Below are 10,133 nucleotides of genomic sequence, written 5' to 3'. Positions count from 1 at the left end.
AAGTCCCATGGGACCAAAGCAAACAAAGAAGCAATTTTGAAATGGGCACATGAGCCAAACCCCTGTGGCTATATATCCAGGCTCAGTGCAGAAAGAGGTGGCAAAAACACCCATCTCCCAGTTTCTCCCTGTAAGGGATTTGACTACATACTTTACAAGTTGCTGCCTGAGGGTCAAGCTTCTAATCAGTCTGCATCTAGATACTAACTGTGATCCTCCCCTTTTGGACACTGATGGGTCTTGGCATACCTTCAACTACTGGAAGCCAGTAAAAACAAAGACAGCAGATTAAACAATCACAAAAGTTTGAAAGGCAACAAGGAGCTTGGGCTGGGCTGATTGATGAGGCTCATCTCCTACATAGAGACCAGTCTATCAAGACCAAAGGAGGCGGCTGGTTCTCATATGCAGAAACCAACACAGAGAGTAAAGGAAAATAGGGAATGTATTCCAAACAAAAGAACAAGATAAATCTTCAGAAACCAATCTTAATGAAACGAAGAAAAGTGATCTACCTGATCGAGAGTTCAAAATAATTGAAATAAAGATGCTCATTGAGGTCAGGAGATCAATGAATGAACAAAGTGAGAGTCTCAACAGAGAAATAGAAAATATAAAAGAGTACCAAACAGAAATCATAGAGCTGAAGAATACAATAACTAAACTGAAAAAATTCAATAGATGGATTCGACATCAGATTAGATCAACCAGAAGAAAGGATCAGTGAACTCAAAGACTGGGCAGTGGAATGCAATCAATCGGAGAAGCAAAGAGGAAGAAGAAAGGAAAAGAGTGATGATAACTTAAGAGACTTATGGAACACCATCAAGTGGACCAATATATGCATTATAGAGCTCTCACAAGGAGAAGAGAGAGAGAAAGGGGCAGAAAGCTTATTTAAAGAAATAATAACTTAAAACTTCCCTAACCTGGGGAAAAGGAAGAGACATCCAGATCTAAAAAACTTAAGAAGCACTAAATAAGAGAGTCACACTGACAGACATTATAATTAAATTATCAAAAGTTAAAGACAAAGAGAGAATCTTAAAAGCAACAAGAGAAAAGCAACTTGTTACATACAAAGGAATCTCCATAAGACCATTAGTGGATTTTTCAGCAGAAATCTTGCAGGCTAGAGGGAGTGGGATGATATATTCAAAGTACTGAGAGAAAAAACTGCCAACAATACTCTATTTGGCAAAGAAGTCTTTCAGAATCGAAAGAGAGATAAAGAGTTTCCCAGACAAACAAAAGCTGGAGTTCATCACTATTAGTCCAGCCTTACAAGAAATGTTAAAAGGAATTCTTTCAGCTAAAGTGAAAGGATGCAAATTAGTAACAGGAAAACATATGAAAGTATAAAATACACTATAAAGGTAAATATGGTGGTTAAATTCAGAAAACACTAACATTGTAATGGTGGTGGGTAAATCACTTATTACTCTAGTATAAAGGTTAAAAGACAAAAATATTAAAAATAACTATAGCTACCATAATTTATTAATGGATATACAACATAAAAAGATATAAAGTTTGATGTCAAAAACATAAAGTGTGGGAGGGAGGAGTGTAAAAATGTAGAGCTTTTGTATGTATTCAAGGTTAAGTTGTCATCAGCTTAAAATAGACTGTTGTAACTATAAGATATTTTATGTAAGCCTCATGGTAACCACAAAGCAGAAACCTATAGCAGATATACAAAAAATAAAGAGAAAGGAATCTAAACATACCACTACAGAAAATCATCAGATAACAAGGAAAAAAGCAAGAGAGGAAGAAAAGAACAATAGACAGAAAACAAATAACAAAATGACAATAGTAAATAAGTCCATACCTATCTACAGCTACTTTAAATGTAAATAGACTAAATTCTCTAATCAAAAGACACAGAAAGGTTGATTGGTTAAAAAAACAAAACCTAACTATATGCAGTCTACAAGAGACTCACTTCAGCTTTAGGGACACACACAGACTGAAAATGAAGGGATGGAAAATGATATCCCATACAAATGGAAACCAAAAGAAAGCAGGGACAGCTACACTTATATCAGACTATTATAAAATAGACTTTAAGCCTAAGAAACAAAGAAGGTCATTATATAACGATAAAGGGGTCAATTCATCAGGAGGATATAATAATTGTAAATATTTATCCACTCATTATTGGAGCCCCTAAATATATACAGCAAATATTAACAGATCTGAAGGGAGAAATTGGCAACAATAAAATAGTAGTGGGGCACTTCAACATCCCACTTTCAACATTGGATAGATCATTCAGACAGAAAATCAACAAAGAAACATTGGATTTAAACTACATGTCAGACCAGACAAACCTAGCAGACATATACAGAATATTCTATCCAACAGCAGCAGGATACATACTCTTCTTAAGTGCACAGGGAATGTTCTCCAGGACAGATCGTGTTAGGCCACAAAACATGTCTTAATAAATTTAAGAAGACTGAAATATCATGCGTGTTTTGCAGCCACAATGGTATGAAACTAGAAATCAATTACAAGAAGACTGGAAAATTCACAAATATATGGAGATTAAACAACATACATCTGAACAACCAATAGGTAAAATAAGAAACTAAAAGGAAAATAAAAAAATATCTTGAGACAAATGAAAATGGAAACACAACGTACTGAAATTTGTGGGATGTAGCAAAAGCAGTTCTAAAAGGGAAATTTATAGCCATAGACGCCTGCATCGAGAAAAAAAGAAAGGCCTCAAATAAACAACCTAACTTTACACTGCAAGGAACTTACAAACTATGCCCAAAGTTAGTAGATTGAAAGAAATGGCAAAGATTAGAGTGGAAATAAATTAAATTGAGATTAGAAAGACAACAGAAAAAAAATCAATGAAACTGGTTTCTTAAAAAGATAAACTTGACAAATCTTTAGCTGGACTAACCTAGAAAAAAAGAGAAGACTAAAGTAACCAAAATGAGAAATTAAAAAGGAGACATTTTAACTGATAATGCAGAAATACTAAGGATTACAAAAAACTATTATGGACAATATGGACAATTAGATGACAACAAATTAGATAACCCAGAAGAAATGGATAAATTTCTAGAAACATACAACCTACCAAGACTGAATCTTGAAGAAACAGAAAATCTGTTCAGACGAATTGCTAGTAAGGAGATTGAATCAGTAATCAAAAACCTCCCAACAAAGAAAAGTCCAGGACCAGATGGCTTTACTGGTAAATTTTACCAAATATTTAAGAAGAATTAATGCCAATCCTTCTCAAACTCTTCCAAAAAAAAGGAGAGGAGGAAGTGTTCTCAATCATTTTACAAGGCCACCATTACCCTGACACCAAAGCCAGACAGGGGCACTACAAGAAGAGAAAATTACAGGCCAATATCCTTGATAAACATAGATGCAAAATCCTCAACAAAATATTAGCAAACTGAATTTAACAGACCATCAAAAGGATCATACACCATGATCACGCAGGATTTATTCTTAGGATGGAAGAGTGGTTCCACATACACAAATAAATCAATGTGATACACCACATCAACAACATGAAAGCCAAAAATTATATGATCCTCTCAATAGATGAAGTAAAAGCACTTGATAAAATTCAACATCCTTTTATGGTAAAAACTCTCAATAAATTGGGTATAGAAGGAATGCTTCTCAACATAATAAAGGCCATATATGACAAGCCCACAGCTAACATCATTCTCAATGGTGAAAAGCCTGAAAATTTTTCCTCTAAGTTCAGGAACAAGAGAAGGATGCTCACCATCAGCACTTTTATTCAGCATAGTACTGAAAGACCTAGCCAGAGCAATTAGGCAAGAAAAATAAATAAAAGGCATCCAAATTAGAAAGGAAGAAATAAAATGGTCTCTGTTTGCAAATGACATAATCTTATAGGTAGAAAACCCTAAAGGCACCATCAAAAAACTGTTAGAACTAATAAATGAATTCAGTAAAGTTGCAGGATACAAAATTAATACACAAAAATCATTTGCGTGTCTATATATTAAGAGAAAACTATCTGAAAAAGAAATAGAGGAAAACACTTCCATTTACGATAGCATCAAAAACACTAAAAAACTTAGGAATAAATTTAAGCAAGGAGGTTAAAGATCTGTACACTGAAATCTATAAGATATTAATGAAAGAAATTGAAGAAGACACAAACAAATGGAAAGATGTCCTGTGTTTGTGGGTGGAAGAATTATTACTGTTAAAATGTCCATACTACCCATAAGCAATCGACACATTCAATGCCATCCTTATAAAAATTCCAATGACGGGGCCAGCCCCGTGGCCGAGTGGTTAAGTTCGTGTGCTCTACTTCGGTGCCCCCCGGTTTTGCCGATTCGGATCCTGTGTTCGGACATGGCACTGCTCATCAGGTCATGTTGAGGCAATGTGCCATATAGCAGAACCAGAGGCACTCACAACTAGAATATACAACCATGTATTGGGGGGCTTTAGGGAGGAGAAGAGAAGAAAATAAAAAGATTGGCAACAGATGTTAGCGCAGGTGCCAATCTTAAAAAATAAAATTCCAATGGCATTTTTCATGGAAATAGAGAAAACAATCGTATGCCAATCTTTAAAAAAAAAAAGAAAAAACAATCCTAAAATTTGTATGGAACCAAAAGACCCTGAATAGCCAAAGCAATCCTGAGAAAGAACAAAGCTGGAGGCATCACACTTCCTAACTTCAAAATATATTACAAAGCTGTAGTAATTAAGACAGTATGGTACTGGCATAAAAACAGACACATAGATCAATGGAACATTAGAGATTCCAGAAATAAACCCAAGTATTTACGGTCAATTAATTTATGACAGAGAAGTTAAGAATATACAATGGGAAAAGGATAATCTCTTCAACAAATGTGTTGGTAAAACTGGGCAGCCATATGCAGAAGAATAAAACTGGACCCCTATCTTATACCACGCACAAAAATCAACTCAAAACAAATTATAGATTTGAATGTACGACCTGAAACCATGAAACTCCTAGAAGAAAACATAGGCAGTAAGCTCCGTGACATCTTGGCAATAGTTTTCTGATTTGACGCCAAAAGCAAAGGCAACAAAAGCAAAAATAAATCAATGGGACTATATCAAAACTAAAAACCTTCTGTACAGCAAAGGGAATCATTAAGAAAATGAAAAGGCAATCTATAGAATGAGAGAAAATATTTGAAAATCATATATCTGTTAAGGCATTAATATCCAAAATATATAAAGAACTCATACAACTCAATAGGAAAAAAACCAAAGAATCCGATTTTAAAAAATGAGCAGAGGAACTAAATACACATTTTCCCCAAAGAAGACATACAAATAGCCAACAGGAACAATGAAAAGGTGCTCAGTAGCACTAATCATCAGGGAAATGCAAATCAAAATCACTGTGTAATATTAGCTTACACCTGTCTATTTCAAAAAGACAAGAGATAGGGGCCACCCCAATGGTGTAGTGGTTAAGTTCCTGTGCTCCACTTTGGTGGCCAGGGGTTTGCAGGTTCAGATCCCAGGCGCAGACCTAGCACCACTTGTCAAACCATGCTGTGGCAGCATCCCACATAAAATAGAGGAAGATTGGTACAGATGTTAGCTCAGGAACAATCTTCCCCAAGCAAAAAGAGGAAGATTGGCAATGGATGTCAGTTGAGGGCCAATCTTCCTCACACACACACACACACACACACACAAAGACAAGAGATAACAAACGCTGGTGAGAATGTGGAGAAATGGGAACTGTTGTGTATGTTGGTGGGAATGTAAAATGGTATAGCCACTATGGAAAACAGTATAGAGGTTCCTCAAGAAATTTATAAAAATAGAATTACCATATGATCCAGCAATCCCACTTCTGGGTATATATCCAAAGGAAATGAAATCAGGATCTGAAAAACTTGTACACACTCTCATGTTCACTGCAGTATTATTCACAATAGCCAAGGTATGGAAACAACCTAAGCATCTATGGAAGGATGAATGGATAAAGAAAAGGTGATTTATAGCTCGAGTTTGACCTACAGCTGCCCAGGAGACGATGGCCATCCCAGCGGTGTCCAGGCTGTCCTGGCAGGTGCGATGCTTCAGTACATCTGTGGCCAGGCCATTTGCCAAGCTTATGAGGCCACCTGTTCAGATATTGTATCAAAGGTCACTATGCCACTGAGCTTTATTCTGCTGCATCTAAACAGAATAAACTGGAACAAGTAGAAAAGGAATTGTTGAAAGTAGCACAAATCTTGAAGGAACCTCGAATGGCTGCTTCTATTATGAATCCCTACATAAAGCATTCCATTAAAGTGAAAAGCCTAAATGACATGACAGCCAAAGAGAGGGTTTTCTCCCCTCATGTCCAACCTGATAATTTCCTTACTGAAAAGGTCGCTTGAGCAATACCCCTGCAGTCATTTCTGCCTTTTCTACCATAATGAGCATCCCCCAGGGAGAAGTACCTTGCACAGCTACCACTGCATCTCCTTTAGATGAAGCCACTCTTCCTGAATTACAAACAGTCCTGAAGAGCTTCCTAAGTAAAGGCCAAGTACTGAAATTGGAAGTTAAAACTGATCCATCAATCATGGGTGAAATGGTTATCTGTATTGAAGAGAAATATGTTGATATGTCTGCAAAAACCAAGATTCAGAAGCTGAGCAGGGCTATGCAGCAGATTTTCTGAAAGTCTTGATTTTATGTCAGTGAATATTCTTAAACTTCAGCAGTAACAAAATACTTCCTGAACAGAAAAAAAGAAACAGGAAAAGAAAAGGTAATTTATATATGTATATAATGGAATATTATTTAGCCTTAAAAAATAATTGAATCCTGCCATTTGCAACAACATGGATGGACCTGGAGGGTGTTATGCTAAGTGAAATAAGCCAGGCAAAGACAAATATTGTGTGGTATCACTTATACGTAGAATCTAAAAAAACGCTGAATTCATAGAACACAAAGCAAAAGGATAGAAAAAGACACATTGGACAGAAGCCACGTGAAAACTAGTGTGGCCATGTTACTGTCAGATAGAATGGACTTGAAGACAAACAGTTCTTTTAGGGATGGGGAGGGTGATAGTATTATGAACACACAATGATTTTATACATGTATGCACTGAATAAAATAGCCTCAAAACATAGGAAGCAAGTCTACAGAAAAAAATAGATACAGAAGTCCATCGTCATGTGGGAGATTTCAAGTGACTGCTTCTAATTTTTGTTAGATCAAGCAGACAAGGAGCAGCGAGATATAGATAAACCTGACAGCACAATTGACTCAATCTAATGCACAAACATAGAGTTCTGTGGCCAACAATTAGAGATTACACATTTTTATTAAGCACTTTAGTAATATTTTCAAAATTATTCATGCACTAGGCCATTAAGAAAGCCTCAATAAATTCGAAAGACTAATTATCATGTACACCATGACCTCTCGACACAATGCGCTTGTTAGAAGTTAATTACAAAAACATAAAAAATTTAAGTCCCTGCATATTTCAAAATCTATAAAACACTTTGCTAAATAACTTAGCTTTTTTTTTAAAGTGAAAACTTCAAAGAATACCTAGAAATGAATAGTGATTAGAAAACTGTGGGATACAGGAAAAATTATGCTTCTGGAAAATTTAGCAAAGCCTGAAAATTGATGAGATAAATATCTGTTTTAAGATATTGATAAAAGAGTAACAGAATATATCCAAATAAAATAGAAGGAAAATAAAATAAAAATGAAATAGAAAGCAAAGATTCAATATAGACCAACAAAACCAAAGTTGATTTTTCAAAACAACTAACAATATAAACAAACCACCGACAAGATTTATTAAGAGGAGAAGGAAAAAGATGTAATCTTATGAATGAAAATGGGAACATAACTATAATAAAGTAGAGTTTAAAAAGTTAGAGAACAATGGGGCCAGCCCGTGGCTGAGTGGTTAAGTTCGTGTGCTTAGCTTCAGCGGCCCAGACCTACCTGGTCTGGCCTGGCACAGACCTACACACTGCTCATCAAGCCATGCTGTGGCAGCATCCCACCCAGAACAACTAGAATGACCTACAACTAGGATATACAACTATGTACTGGAGCTTTGGGGAGGAAAACAACAAAAAAAAGGAGGATTAGCAACAGATGTTAGCTCAGGGCCAATCTTCCTCACCAAAAAGCATACCTTTAAAAAAAAATTAGAGAACCCTACCAACAACTCTGTGCCAATAATTTTGCAAATGTAGGTGAGAAGGACAAAACCCTGGGGGAAAATTTACCAGAAGAAATAAAAGGCTTGAATAGTTCTCTTTTTTTTTTTTAAAGATTGGCACCTGAGCTAACATCTGTTGCCAATCTCTTTTTTTTCTTCTTCTTCTCCCCAAAGCCCCCCAGTACATAGCTGTGTATTCTAGTTGTAGGTCCTTCTGATTGTGCTATGTGGGACACTGCCTCAGCATGGCTTGATGACAGTGCTAGGTCCACACCTAGGAGCCGAACGTGCAAAACCCTGGGCCGCCAAAGCAGAGCGCCAAACATAACCACTAGGCCACGGGGCCAGGCCCTGGCTTGAATAGTCTTATGCTATTACCGTCATTGAAGTAATTGAGACAATAGTTAAAATCTTCCCACAGAGAAAACATTGATAGTTTTATAGGAAATTCCTGGGAAATTTTTAAAGAACAGATAAAATATGCAAATTATTTAGCACAATAGAAAAAGAGAGGGTACTACCCAATTTGTTCTATGGGGTCAATATAACTTTCAAAATAAAACCAGAAACACATATGGGAAAGACAAATTACAGGCCCATTTCACTAATCAACAAAAATACAATAATCCTAAACAAAATATTAGCAAATTGAAAAAACTATAAAAAAAAATATACTGTAATCAAGTTGGATTTATCCCTGCTATGCAAGGATGGTTTAACAAATGTGGGAAAACTCACTACATTCATACATTAAAAGATAATAATCCATATGATCATCTCAAAAGTTGCAGAAAAAGCATTTGTTATTAAAAATAAACACTTAATAACTAGAAATGGAAAGGGACCTCTTTATCCTGATAAAAATGTTTATCAAATAGCCAGCACAAATGATTCAAAATTGGGAAACATTAGAAGCAGTCCCTTTAAAATCAGAAATGAGAGAAGTAGGCACATCATCATGATGTTGTAATCCACATTGCATTGGGGAGGGGGCGTCCAAGCCAGTGTAATAAGACAATGAAGAGACAAGGGAGGAATAAAGACTGGCTTCAGCTAGTAGAATATGGCAAAAGTGACTTTCTGGGACTTCGAAGCCCAACCCTTAAGAAAGCTAGCTACTTCCATGGCCCGCCTCTAGGAGTCCAGCCCCTGTAAAATGTCCAGCTCCCCTACTAGAGACAGGAGACATAACATGGAGAGGCTGCATGGAGAGAGAGAGGCCTGAAACTGAAGGAATGGAGAAATACAGCCAATAAGAACTGGGGCCCCACAAATATGACCCTAGTAGGCCATTCCAGCCAGCCCCCAGCCACTTGAGCCATCCTAGCTGAGGCTCCAGATGTGTGAGGAAAGACACCATCTTGGATATTTCAGTCCCAGCAGACATCAAGCAGGAAAGAGATAAACTGTTTCTGTTCTACTCTGATCCATGCTCCAGAGACCCACAGTCTCATAAGCAGGATATAATGGTTATTGGTTTAAGCCACTAAGCTTTGAGGTAGTTATGCAGTAACTTATTTGATATTTGAGACACCAGGAGTCTAAGTCTATACAAACACTTAAGCTCCATGAGATATAGGATGTGTGTGGTACATATACGAGGGAGAAATGCTTGAGGCCTTTTATCTGAACTCTTGCTATAGAAAAGTTTTCATTTGGTTGACAATTTGTATGCTATAATATGGATTGTGTGGCAGACAGATGCCAAGGTGACCCCCAATGATTCCCACCTCCCAGTGTTCATGCCCTTGTGTAATCCCCTTTCTTGTAGGCAGGATTTGTGACTTGCTCCTAACATGTATAGTCATGCGTGCATAACAATGGTTTGGTCAACAGTGGACTGCATGTACAACAGTGGTCCCATAAGATTAGTACCATATAGCCTAGATATGTGGTAGGCTATAGCATCTAGGTTTGTGTA

At 36.7% G+C, this 10,133-nt stretch overlaps 1 pseudogene; it reads left to right on the top strand.

The window, feature by feature from the left end:
- Window positions 1–6,055: 6,055 nt before the first annotated feature.
- On the top strand, window positions 6,056–6,694 carry LOC106846065 (ATP synthase subunit O, mitochondrial pseudogene; annotated as a pseudogene).
- Window positions 6,695–10,133: the final 3,439 nt, after the last annotated feature.

The sequence above is a fragment of the Equus asinus genome, chromosome 7, assembly GCF_041296235.1.
Source record: "Equus asinus isolate D_3611 breed Donkey chromosome 7, EquAss-T2T_v2, whole genome shotgun sequence".
NCBI classification, from domain to species: domain Eukaryota; kingdom Metazoa; phylum Chordata; class Mammalia; order Perissodactyla; family Equidae; genus Equus; species Equus asinus.
The sequence above is the reverse complement of the archived record's forward strand: the minus strand, read 5'-3'. Positions and strand labels throughout refer to the sequence as shown.